The sequence below is a fragment of the Nicotiana attenuata genome, chromosome 1, assembly GCF_001879085.1.
Source record: "Nicotiana attenuata strain UT chromosome 1, NIATTr2, whole genome shotgun sequence".
Lineage (NCBI taxonomy): Eukaryota > Viridiplantae > Streptophyta > Magnoliopsida > Solanales > Solanaceae > Nicotiana > Nicotiana attenuata.
In genome coordinates, this window is record NC_031989.1 from 43,870,319 (window position 1) to 43,884,104 (window position 13,786).

Genomic DNA, 13,786 nt, shown 5'->3' on the forward strand with positions numbered 1-13,786 from the left:
TGTATGGTGATGAAGCCTTAATCCCAATTGTAATAGGTGAACCGAGTATAAGATACACTCAAGCAACTGAAGAATCAAATAAGGAAGAGATGCGAATAAATCTCAATTTGCATGAAGAAAAGAGAGAAATGACTTTAATAAGGATGGCAGCGTAGAAACAAATTATTGAGCGATATTACAATCGGAATGCTCATCTTAGATACTTCAAGATTGGGGACTTCGTACTCAAAAAAGTTTTTCAATCATCAAAAACGGCCATTGCAGGAAAGTTGAGTCCAAATTGGGAAGGACCTTACAGGATTCAGGGTATTGCTAGAAAGGGTGCATATGTGTTAGAAACAATGGACGGCAAAGTACTCCCATCAAATTGAAATGCTGTTTATTTGAAGAAGTATTACTTCTAAAGGGAGAACCCCCGGTCAGGTATCATTTATGCAAGGTTTAGATTTTTTTTAATTATACTAACCATTTTAGATGATAGGCATAAAGCTAGCCCACACGAAATGATGATTTTAGACCTAAAAGACACGTAGGATGCAAAATTATCCCCGGTCTGGGTTACACCCTTTCTGATGGAAATTAAAAAGGGTTAAGCAGTCATCATCTAAAAATATACCTTCGAGTCCCGTATGTATTTTCCTGTTCAGGAAATGGACCAAATGGAAGGAATAATCAAGTGCTCGAGATTTCATACTTCAAATCTCTAACACTTGGGGGACTATAGATAGCAGGCAAAAAAGACTGCAAGTCAAAGTAGATTCAAGAAGACTAAAAGTCAAAACTCAAGCCTGGATCTACCCAAAAATCAAAAGTCAAGAGCCAATCAAGAGCCAAGAAACCAAGAAACAAGTCTGAATCAAAAAAAAACTTTTGTATTAAGCTTTCATAAAGTGTAAACTCGCGGACATAAATTGTAAGATCCTACGAGTACTAAGGTTAAAGGCAAGTGATTAGTCATGGGTTGCAAAATATACCCTAGAATGTTAGAAATCTGTTATAAAAAAAATGGTTATGGAAGAGTTGTAAATGTTAATTGAATACTTGTAAAAGTACAATGTAATTTGAAAGTTCAAAATACAAAACTTCCTCAAATTATTCAAGAGATTTCTTTGAAATATGTATTTTCCTACTTCTTTCATATGTTTACACCAATATGAAGTTGAGACGTCTTCTTCATTAGTGTTATTTATAAAAGGGCCATCTTTTATAAAAAATTCGTGTCTATTCAAAAATCACGAAATACTATAGCATTTTTAAATGCAAAATAAAGAGTAGAACAGAAACTCAAATGAAATATTATATATTTAACCTGGCTAAAACTAAGTATAAACTTAGTTAAAAGCAAGGAATTTTGATAACAAACCCCAGAACAAACCAGGGGTAAAAACTTGCCAACTATTCCAAAAGTAAAACAAAAAAAACAACAAATTTTCCCAACAAAAGTTCACAAAACGCTATGGGGCAGGATCTAAAGCATTACTATCAATAGCGAGAGAGGCAGAATCCAATAAGGCATCATCAATAACGGGAGAAGATACAACTTGAGCAGAAGAGGCTTGAACACCAACTTCACCAGGAGTAAGTTCATCACCTTCGGGAATGCGGACCTTAGGTGAGGAGAAGTTCTGACTTTGCTGAGTTTTTTCAATAGTTTCCTTAGATTTTGCAATCTCAGCAGTCAAGTCAAAGCCTTCCTGGCTAGCCTCCATCAAAGTCTCAAGGCGCGTGTTTAAAAAAGCCCAACTGAACTACACTGTGACGGAGAAGGAGATGTTGGCGGTGGTGTTTGCTTTCGATAAATTCAGATCATACCTGATTGGCTCTAAGGTAATTGTATACACTGACCATGCAGCTCTCAGGTACTTAATTGAGAAGAAGGAATCTAAACCGCGCCTAATTCGTTGAGTGTTGTTACTTCAAGAGTTCGACCTCGAAATTCGTGACCGTAAGGGCACAGAAAATCAAGTCGTTGATCATCTATCATGACTTGAGGGAGCTGAAAATTCAACTGAGGTTGAGGATATTCTGGAAACCTTTCCAGACGAGCAACTGCTCGCGGCCAAACTTGAGGAAGTGCCATGGTATGCAGACTTTGCAAATTACCTGGCATGTGGCATAGTTCCTTATGATCTGTCCTCGGTACAAAAGAAAAAGTTTTATCGTGACTACCGCATGTACTATTGGGATGAACCTTACCTGTTTTGAATATGTGTTGATAATATGATCCGGAGGTGTGTCCCCGAGATAGAACAATCTTCTGTTTTGCAGGCATGTCATGCATCAGCATATGGAGGGCATTTCGGAGGACTTAGGACATCTGCGAAAGTGCTAGAGGCCGGTTTCTTTTGGCCTACAGTGTTCAAAGTTGCGCACCAATGGGTGAAGGGCTGCAATGAATGTCAGCGAACTGGGAACATTTCCCGGCGCCATGAGATGCCCATGAACCCGATTCAAGAGGTGGAAGTGTTTGATGTCTGGGGATTGACTTCATGGGTCCCTTCGTCAGCTCCTTTGGCAATAAGTACATACTTGTTGCTGTAGATTATGTGTCCAAATGGGTAGAAGCTGCAGCATTTCCCACTAATGATGCAAGAGTATTGGTGGGTTTTTTGAAGAAGAACATATTCACTCGTTTTGGGACACCGAGAGCTATCATCAGTGATGGAGGTACCCACTTCTGTAATCGAGCCTTTGAAAAGTTGCTAGTAAAGTATGATGTGCGTCACAGGGTGACAACACCATATCATCCGCAGACGAGTGGCCAGGTGGAAGTGTCTAATAGAGAGATATTGACCAAAACAGTAAACGCCACAAGAACTGATTGGGCGAAGAAGCTAGATGATGCACTCTGGGTTTATAGAACTGCTTTTAAAACACCAATTGGTATGTCACCATATAAGTTGGTGTTTGGGAAGGCTTGCCACTTACCAGTGGAACTTGAACACAAAGCTTGGTGGGCACTGAAACAGCTGAACCTAGACATTGAAGTTGCGGGCACAACAAGAATCACTGAATTGCATGAGCTTGACGAGTTCAGACATCTTGCTTTTGAGAGCACAAAATTGTACAAGGAAAGAATGAAGAGGTTGCATGACCAGAACATTGTTGAGCGACATTTCAAACCCGGGGACATGGTATTGCTCTACAACTCACGATTACGGCTGTTCCCTGGTAAGCTTAAGTCACGATGGTCTGGTCCATTTCGAGTGGTCGAAGTATTCCCCTCAGGAGCTGTGGAAATTGCCTCGGAGAAAGACTCTCACACATTTAGAGTCAATGGGCAGAGATTGAAGTTATACATAGGCATGAAAGAGCCAAAGGAAGTGTCTGAGATAAATCTGACGGAACCTCAGAGGTCGAGCGAGCCTTAAATGCGCTTGTCTGCGTCATGCAGCGACGTTAAATCAAGCGCTGCGTGGGAGGCAACCCACGAATGTTATTGGTAGTATGTTCTTGTAACTTCATAAAAAAAATATAAAAAAAAGAGCGTCAGCACCACGACCGCGGCAAGACCGCGGTGAGAGGCAAGTACTCTGCCTCAAAACTGGGCAGTCCACCGCGACCGCGGTGGGACCGCGATAGGACCGCGGTGAACGAAGAGTATACTGCCTCGTGACATTTCACCCACCGCGGCCGCGGTAGGACCGCGGTCGACCGCGGTGGGTCCAGGTAAATTTTTTTTTTAATCTTTTCCCCCTTTCTTTCTTCTTCTTTTCCTTTTAATTTTAATAACTCCTAATTAACTAAACCCATACCACCCGATTCCCCTCTTCTATTTCTCCATCTCTCTCTATCTAAACCCTAACTCTCCCAATTTCTTTCATCTTCTTCTTCTTCACTCACCCCAACTTTCCCATCTTCATTCCTCTCACTAGTCCTCCATCAAGGTCAAAATGAGTTCATCTAGGAAGCGACGCAAAACCGAGCCCTCCGCTAGTGGACCGGGTAGCTCCTCGAGAGCTAGGGGCAAGCCAGTGCACCACAGTTTGACAGCACTAGGTTTGTCTCCAAACCGGCGGAGGACCGGTACAATGCCAAGGCCGCTAAGAAATTGCTACATGAGGTACATATAGACGGACAATCCTTAGAGGTGGAATGCCCGAATATCTTCAATGAGTTGAGGAGGTGTCAGCTGGACATCTTCTTCGAGGTAGCGGAGGAGGCCAATGTTCGATTAGTTAGGGAGTTCTATGCTAACTGCCCAGAACATGAGAATGGGGTGGTTACAATGCAATACCCGGGTAGATGCTTCCATCGAGACCATCCGCAGGGTTTACCGGCTGCCAGTGTTCAGGGGAGAGTCTGATGATTATCGTACTTTTAGCTCAACACGTGCCTTGTGGCCAACTCTTCTGGAGACTATCTGTGTCCCAGACAGGGAACACATGTGGATAAAGCCAGGATCACACTTAACTCCCAGTCTCTCACTTGGGAGGCTAAGTGTTGGCTCACCATCATCAACAGTCGGCTGTTGCCCTCCAGCAACACGACCGATGTCAATCTACCACGGGCGTCAGCAATCTATTATTTCATGGCCCACAGGGATTTTGATGTAGCCAGGCTCCTCCATGACGAGATGCTCATTAGATCACCTGAGTTGCTCAAGGGCTTCTACTTCCCTTCTCTAGTCATCAGGCTGTGTCGTCTTGCTAGAGTCCCTGAAGACCCTAGAGTTGATGGGAAATTACCATTGAAAGCCCCGTTCTTGGCAAGAAAAATCAGAATTGGGATGGAGCCGGTGGTGAATGTTGATGACTCAGATGATGAATCTGATGATGATGATGCTGCGGCAGCTGAGGTCCCACCACCTCCGAGAGTGGAAGAGGCAGGCCCATGACAGCCACGCCGGAGCACCCGTATGACAGCCTTGGAGCAGGAGATGGCTGGGTTGCGTACCTCAGTCACTGATTTGGGTGCCCGTGTAGATGCGGTGGCTGCCCGGCAGGTAAAGTCGGAACCCAGACACCGTCTCCAATCAGGAGTGATCCTTCAGGGAAGTTCCTTTACCTCACTGTTCTTTAAATTTTTAAGCCATGAGGACATGTCTTCATTTTAAGTGTGGGGTGGGGGATACTTCATTGTTTGTATGTAATTGTAACAAGTGACTATTTGATTTTGTTTTGTTTTGTTTGCTTTGATTATTTTGGTGTTTTGAGTAATAGTCATTAGGTAAGTTAAAATAGGTAGGTGACTGGTCCCGACGACGGATCTCTTTCAGCGGGGTTCTTGAGGGACTAAGTCGGAAAAAAAAATAAAATATGGAGACTCTTCCTGATAACGGATCCTTTAGACAATTTTCTTGAGGGAAGTAGTCTAGAGAAAATACCAAAAAGATTTTTTTTATTATTTATTTTCTTTCATTTTTAGGTAGTGTAGTAACTCCCCCTTGGTTTATCTTTGGCCACGGTTCTTTTCCAAGGGTTTAGCTTGAACCGGGTGTAGGTAGTTTTTGCTCATTTTGTTTCTTTTTAGTTTCTAGATTAGGATTAATGGGCTACGAGCGAAAATGGAAGGAGAAACCCTTAGCGTGGATACACCTGAACACAATAGACACTAAAGTGTAACACTTAGCCTCAGGGGTTGATTCTTTCTGAAGTACCTTAAATTGCATGTTTGTCACTGACTTGAATACTCAGAAGAGAATGTCTTGATAAGCCAATCTGAAATGAGTCATATGCCATGTGTGTGTGAGTTTTACTGTATTCCATGATTCACTTTTGATGCCTAGAACTTGCCCTGTGTGTTTGCAAAGCGAAATAGTAGTTTCATTCAGTTTTAGAAGTGATATAGGCATTTCTTTGTAAGCCAGACATATAACGTAAACCCACATGAATGTAATACATCTTAGCTAACCCCGTTGAGCCTATAAGCCTGTTTCTTTGGCAACCACATTGCGAACCTTACCCAATTGTTTGAATAGCCTGCTGTTTGAATCCTTGTACCTCCCTTAAGCACTTGAATGGCATTGAAATTACGCAAAAGCAAAAGTGTGGGGTGGTGGTTTGGTTTTTGAGTGGAACCATTGAAATAGAGAAAAGCTGCAGAGTTTTTGAAGAGTAAAAGAATAAGAACCACAGAAAAGAAAAAAAAAAGAAAAAAAAAGAGATGAGCCAATGTATTAATCGATAAATGGTGGTTTGTTATAATTGCACCTAATGGATGGGGATGTTTTAAATAAAAAAAGTGGTGGAATGTTTGGTTGGCATAAGTATGGTTTTAAAGGTTGATGTAATTGTATTAAAAGTGCTTAAGGAGGTTAGTCACTATATCCAAATATATCCTACTCGTCCCTTAGCCTACATTACAACCAAGTGAAGTCCTATTGATCTTAAACTGAGTGGGCTCGATTAGTAGAGTAGTACACTACGGCAAGCCTATGGTGCATCTTTGTGGCATGTGAATGTTCATTTTGAGAGTGAGCGAATTTTGTCTATCTAAGTTCCTGGTTGTTCTAAATATTATCATACGTGGGACTACTCTCTTGTGTGATGTGAGGGCATGTGATTCACAAAAGAAAGGTAAGTCTTGACTCTTGTATAGAGTAGTTTGAGTGAGTGCGAATGTTGCGTGGTACGAGAGACTCGATTGTTGAGGCAAAGGTTGTTCACTACTAGGTGCAACGTTGGTAAATTGTTCAAGGTGTGATTCGTTAAGGGAAAAGCTTAGGGAAGGATCGTTGTTAGAATGTGGCGTATTGCTCGAGGACTAGCAATGATTTAAGTGTGGGGTGTTGATATTAGGCTATATAGATGATATTTGCACCTTAATATTACCATGCTTTATTGTTGTTTTATAGTCAAAATTGCCAACAAAATGCTCTAAAGGGTGTTGCACCACGGAGTGGTTTGGAGGCAATAATGTGAAGAAAATGCCCACTCGAGAAGTACCCAAGCACAAAGTAGCGAGAAAATGGCCTGGGCAAATTCCACCGCGACCGCGGTGGAACCGCGGTGCAACCGCGGCGAATTAAAAATCCAGGCAGAATGGTCAGCTCCCACCGCGGTCGAGCCGCGGTCCTGCCGCGACCGCGGTGCACTGTTCACGCGTCAGAAAAATTGGGGACCAAAGTGTAAATTCGGGAAAACTTATGTCAAACCCTTATAAGCTTTAGAAATTCGCCCAAGATGGAATTAAGCTTGTTTTAGATTACTTTTGGAGGAAGAACAAGTGTGAGAAGATCAACCAAACATTAGAGTTTTATTTTCAGAGGAGGAGCACTGATGCACCGGTGAGAAGGTGTGAGCGACTGGTTGTGGTGGGCACGAGGAGAGGTAGAGGGAGACCTAAGAAGTATTGGGGAGAGGTGATCAGGCAGGACATAACGCGACTTAGGATTACTGAGGACATGGCCCTTAACAGGGAATTGTGGAGGTCGAGCATTAAGGTTGTAGGTTAGGGGAAGTTGTGAATATTTCTACAGGCATTAGAGTGAGACTAGCCAGTTAGGAGTTAGTCGTAGGATGCTTCTGATCAGCTACTGATGTTGGGCTTTATCTGTTGGTTATTAGTATACTCCATCCTTTTCGTATTTCCTATATTTCTTATACTGCTGTTATTTTGTTAAATTATGTTATATTATGTATTCTATGTTATTTTATGTTATTTTATTATGAGTCTATTGATAGTACTAATATATTGTCTCTTGTTGCTTTCTTGAGCCGAGGGTCTCCTGGAAACAGCCTCTCTGCCCCTCGGGGTAGGGGTAAGGTCTGCGTACATATTACCCTCCCCAGACCCCACTTGTGGGATTATACTGGGTTGTTGTTGTTTGTTGTTTGTTTATTTTCTTGCAATTACCCATTATGAATAATTTAGTAGTTTTATCTAGTTTTGCCATGAGTAGCTAATTCCTTTGTCTAGGTTTTGATGGAATCTATTGAAGGATGAACTTCTTGATTATGTTAATATAGTTTGCCAGTTAATCTCTATTTGTTCAACTACGTGCTTGTTGTAGTTAATTGACAGGATCCTCAATTAGCTGTGTCTATTTAGTGTGCATAACTCGGGAGAGAGTGCATATTTAGGTAATTGTTGGACAACACCACTCCCAAAGTATAAGAGGAATCTATAACTGCGGGTACAAAGGCGGGATTAGGGATAACGACGCCTTGGGTGCAATCTAAAGTGAGCTGTAATAAGCAAAGCCAGCTAGCGTAACTCGGGAGAGAGCGTCTAGTAAATTATCGTAATTACTCGGGAGAGATTTACGGTAAGAGGAGCGCTCATGATTGATAGAGATGATTTGGTGATTCTATGTGAAGCATAACCGGAAGGGATTCCATCAATAGGGGAAATCATAACCTTAGAACCTTCTCTTAATTGTTTACAACTTAATCACAGTTAGTTTTCAGCTGCTTATTTACCTTCATTCGTAGTTAGTAGAAATACCATCAGTTGTTATTCAAAAGTTTGGGAAGTTGATTCTGTGGAATTTAGTAAGTCTAACGAAAGTAATGGATAGGTTAATTCCTTGTGGGTTCGACTCTGGGCTAAATACTCAGATTATATTGGCAACATCCACGTGTCCTTTTTATAAGGCATAGTTGGGCGTGATCATATACCATGAGTTTTGACTTTCCAGCCAAACCTATGAGAAAGGTATTTCCAAGACCTTCTTTCCATAGGAGCAACCGATAACAACTTCTCTACCCAAGCACGGAAGTTTGGTATTTCTTCAAAAACTTCCATGGTAGCTAAAAAGAGAAAAAAAATAGCCATGAGATCGTAAGTTTCATCCTCCCTCATAAAAGAAGAGAGATATAAAAAAAACTTACGTGCAAAATTCCATTTCTCTGGAAAAGGCATGTTCTCCTCACCCACTAAACTACTTGTGGGAGCAGCAACGAAAGGGGCATACCAGCCACGATCCTTATCATCTTCAGGGCTAACCAAAACCCTTTTGCTCCTGGCAGCGTGAGTAAAAACCCCTGAACGGAACAACTTAGGGGAATAAAGATGAAGCAAGTGCTGAAAGGTGAAGGGTAAAGAGGCCAAATTGGATAGGTGTCGTAAACATGCAACAACTTTCCATATAATAGGACTAATCTGTCCTAAGCAAACATTGAAAAAACGACAAAATTCTATGATAACTGGGTCAATAGGGGGTCTGAAACCTAAAGTAAAAGGATATGTGTAAACGAAAGAATAACCAGCTAGGTACGAAGTTATTCTTTTATTTGGACCAGGAGCTAAAATTGGAAAATCAGATTTCCAGTAGCATTCTCTTCGCACAAGAGAAATCAAGCCATCAGTAATCTGAGAAGGATAGAATCGGCACGATCATGGGAAGTCATAGAAGTAACTTGGTTTCTAATTGATTCACGATCAGTGGAGAAAGAAAATTCTGCAAGAATAATTTCATCAACTGTTGGTTCTCGAATGCGTTCACTTGATTCCCTATTTCTGGCGGAAGATCTATGGGTTGAAGAAGCCCTAGTTCTAGATAAAGAAGGGGTAACAACGTTGGGTTGAGAAGTAGAACCACGAACAAATAAAGACCCTAAGCTACGTAACCTACCGCCTCTTCTACTCTTAACAGGAGCAGTTGAAGGGGGAAGTTCATCTACAATTATTGTTCTGCGAGGATTGGGGTTTGATGATGACATGGATGCAAGAAAATAATGCGTACTGAAGAATAAGAACGATTAAAGAAGAAGAATACTGTAGATTGAAGGTTTTCGTGAAACTAAAGGCACATGAGATATTTATAAGAAGAAGCAACCGTCATGTAAAGCGAGTCATGATGGAGACGTCATAATGAAACAGTCACTTCGTGACTGACGCAGCCGTAAGAAAGCCCTAAAAATCACTAAAGAGTCGCAGACCCAATCGACAAAGGCCACGTGGCACATGCATTAAATGAAAGTGACATACGATGTGTTGGTTATGAAGAAGACACAATGATACATGGGAACGGCGGCAAAAATTCCCGCCATAAATACATACCACTTTCCAAATATTCAATTGCAGAATATTCAGCAAGTGGGGAGACTATCTGTATTAGTAGAAAATAAATATGACACGTGAAATTATATGTGGCTGACAAGGCATGTTACATGAATCACTAAGAAGATGACAACTGGAATATTGCATTAAAAGATGAACGAGTTACAAGAGGTACGAGCAAATCACTCACGAGATGAAGGGATGCAGTTGCTCGAGTCTAAATCATTCAGTAGACACGGGCTGAATGAATCAAGACAGTAAGAAGGGGAAGATTCACGATCCTCTAATTAATGACGAAGAAGAATTGGAACCGTTATAGAATCTCCATAAACAGTTACGATTGCCAATCATAACGGTTAATTAATGTCATTAATGCTCGTAATGAATCAGCCATAAAAGGGAGGAAACGTTATATTTGTAAATTCCTATATAAGGGAAGAGAATTTCACTTGTAAAGACACCTGAGACAATATTGGAATATATTCACTTTACTTTTCTGCTTTTCTCTATATTGACTTTGCAATCAGTTATTTCCTTACTTACTGTTGTTCTTTTCCTTTCATATAATTAAGAAAGTACGGAATTTCTTGATTATCAGTAACGCGAGTTCTTCTAAAAATAGGCTTTGACCTAAAGATACATTTTTGGTTAAACATATAGCGTCCTTTGTGGAATACACATTGTCTATTTAACCGTTGACACTGTATTTTCTTTTCTTTACTGCCCTGAACCACAACTTTAGCTTGTAAAACTCTTCAGATTTTAAATCACAGTTCCTAAGCCAAAAGAAACAAGAAGTAGCAAACCTACTCTTCGAAACGGCTGGCTTGGTGCGTGGGAGTGGAGGTTCAAACTATTTTTTCTTTCTGATAAGTACAGAGTTGGCAAAATCTCGCAAAGTTAGTAAAAATCCTTACATTGGTTTTGGTTTCCATGCACAAGAATAGCACATTGTATGCATGGCATGAATAAGCCCCGAAATCATGCATAGAAAGCTGTGGAGTTTGTTTTAACCATTCACAGCAAATGTGCTGACAAATTAACAGATAAAGCATGAGAATGGCATGTAATTTCACCTTTTGTATATAACCTTATACATTATATCCAAATTTCCCAAGCATGGCCTGCATGATTCTTCTCTTCCCCTTTAATTATTTTTAGAACTTATCTGACCCATATTTTTGTCCTCTTATCTTTCTCTACTGAGCCAATTCTTGGTTGGAGCTCATCAGGAAATGATGATCTTAAGAAAGATAAACTTCTAATTTATTATTATTAAAATGAATAACACATATATTAAGTTACCCTCTAAATAATGGATAAGAAAAGGCAACTTTTGTGTCATTTTCATGGGTACAAGATCATGTTTCCTTCTTCCACACAGCAATTTTTCCGTGTATAATAAACGTTAAGATGAAGCATGACATGTTTAGTTTATGCCCTTAAAAACACCATTATTTGCCATGATTCTGTCATTTGTTAAAGGCAAAAAAGCAAGTCGAAAGGGGCCTAATTAGGCAGTTTCAGGGGAGTTTTTTTCATTGTGTGGATCCCAATTCACACTAGCAGCCAGGAGCACAAAGTCATGTTTAATCATATGCTAATTAATTAAGAAACTATAAAGTTGTCCTACAATATTTCAACTGGACCTTTTAGTTGTCAGAATTGGTTTAGAACAGCACATAGTGATAGCCAAATATATAATATTAAATCAAATTGTCCTCCAATTGGCATAAAATTTGTATTATAAATTGTTCTTTCGCTAGCAGAAACATACACTGTATCAAAGATAAGTAGCAAGGATACCCCTTGTTTATCGTTTCTTTAACATGTCGTACAAACACTAAGCACACTAGTATAGTGTATGTAATAATCACCCGCACAGTACCATTTTTAAACTAATAAAAACACTGTCGTATCTGAGAAATTATAGATACAATCCATAATCAACGAGAACTTAATAAGTGTCTCTTTTTCCTTAAAAATGAGCCTTAGTTTATATGAGGTGGGGATAATTCAATAATGAATAGTATCATACTTGTTGAGATAAGGGATTAAGCGTTTAAATAAATTGATAGTACATGCACCAAATTATCAAGGGGTCTTATTGTCCAAGATGAGACTACGCATCATCATATTGTAGTCCTGGGGGGAGCTACAATTTTAGGTACCGATTCGGACGACTCCAGGAGTTTTTGCTTAAACCCTATATTCGTATTAGAAAATTCATTAAATATGTATAAATTTTTTAATTACAAATACAGTAACTAAAACGAGCTATGAATTCGATAGCAAATTCAGAATTTCAAATTCGAATTCCGTCTTTTGAGGGCATCCCACGACTAAGTGACTGTCAGCTTCATCAAATATATGATAAGAAATGTGCTTGATATGATCATCAGCAGAATAAATATACAGCTAATTAAACACTTTTACTTGCACCATCTTAATGGCTCATGATCTTGATTGGAGTCGATATTTTTTCATGGTATATTCACTAGCACTTCCTGTAGTTTTGTTTTTATCATTCATGGTAACTTCACAATGAAGAATTTATTCTCCAGATTACATTCGAAAGGGAAATAACTTTTCCTTTTGATTTACACCATATTCATGATATATATATTCTATTGCCTCGAAAACAAAAGAGTACCAGATTTTTTGTACGAACACTTGTACACCCCCCTGCCCGTACAAAAAAATGAAACAAACAAATCAATAAAGTTATATTCACCGATGGTGTAAATTCTTTTTTAACTCTATTATAAAACGTTGCTTGCTTTATTTTTAAAGTTACCAATTTTATTATGTTTATTACCTACATTCTTAAACTCTTAATTAAGCTTGGGATTGTAGTCTGGATTAAGCACCTACTATTTGTCAAACAGTCAACAAATAGTCAAAATAGTACATGTTATGTTACTACTGCATACATATTTGTAGTAAGCTTTTATCTAAACTGGATTAAAAAAGAGATGTTAATTTAATTTGAACTTATTCCTGTGAATTAGGAAATAAGTTATTAATTAGTCCTGTTGTAACTTAAATACTGCAGAGATATATTAAATGCAAAGGGAACCTTAACAAATCTAATAAAGTAAATGATTAATCAGAACAATCCCAAAGAGAATCCATATGTGCGTAGCTAATATTCGAAATTCAAAGGAGAAATCTTGGAAGAGAAGTTGGGAGAGACAAAAAAAATATGAAGAAAAAAACCATTGGTGGTCAAAGGAATATTTTTTCTTCCCTTGTCCACTTATGATATATATATATATATATATATATATATATATATATATATATATATATATATATATATATATATATATTCCCTTCGCTTTGCAGTAGTTCCTACATCATCATATCAAAATATATGGAATAATAAGAGATGCCTTCTTTCCTTATATTATGTTTATTTCTTTCTAAAAGATTATAATTTTTATATATAATCCTAACCATACACGTCCTTGGATAAAGAGGTTTTGGGTAAAATCTGTACGGATATGCGGTTTGGTTTTTCATGTCCTCCATGTGAAACACAAGTACCACTCTAGATATCTCGATTTGAATTATGAGAATGAAATAATCCCTATATATATATGGAGTATTTCTAGCCTAATAGACTCAACTTGAGATAAGATTAGTTGGTTCATTAAATTTCGAATACCAAATAATTAAATCACACACAAAAAAAAAAAGGTAGACTTGGCAAGTGAATGTTGGATCAAACTTGGTCGAATTAATAAACGGATCATGACTCAACTCGCCCAATATTTACTTGGGTCACAATAGATCAAATAACGGGTGGATCATAACATGATACAACACGTCTCCTTCT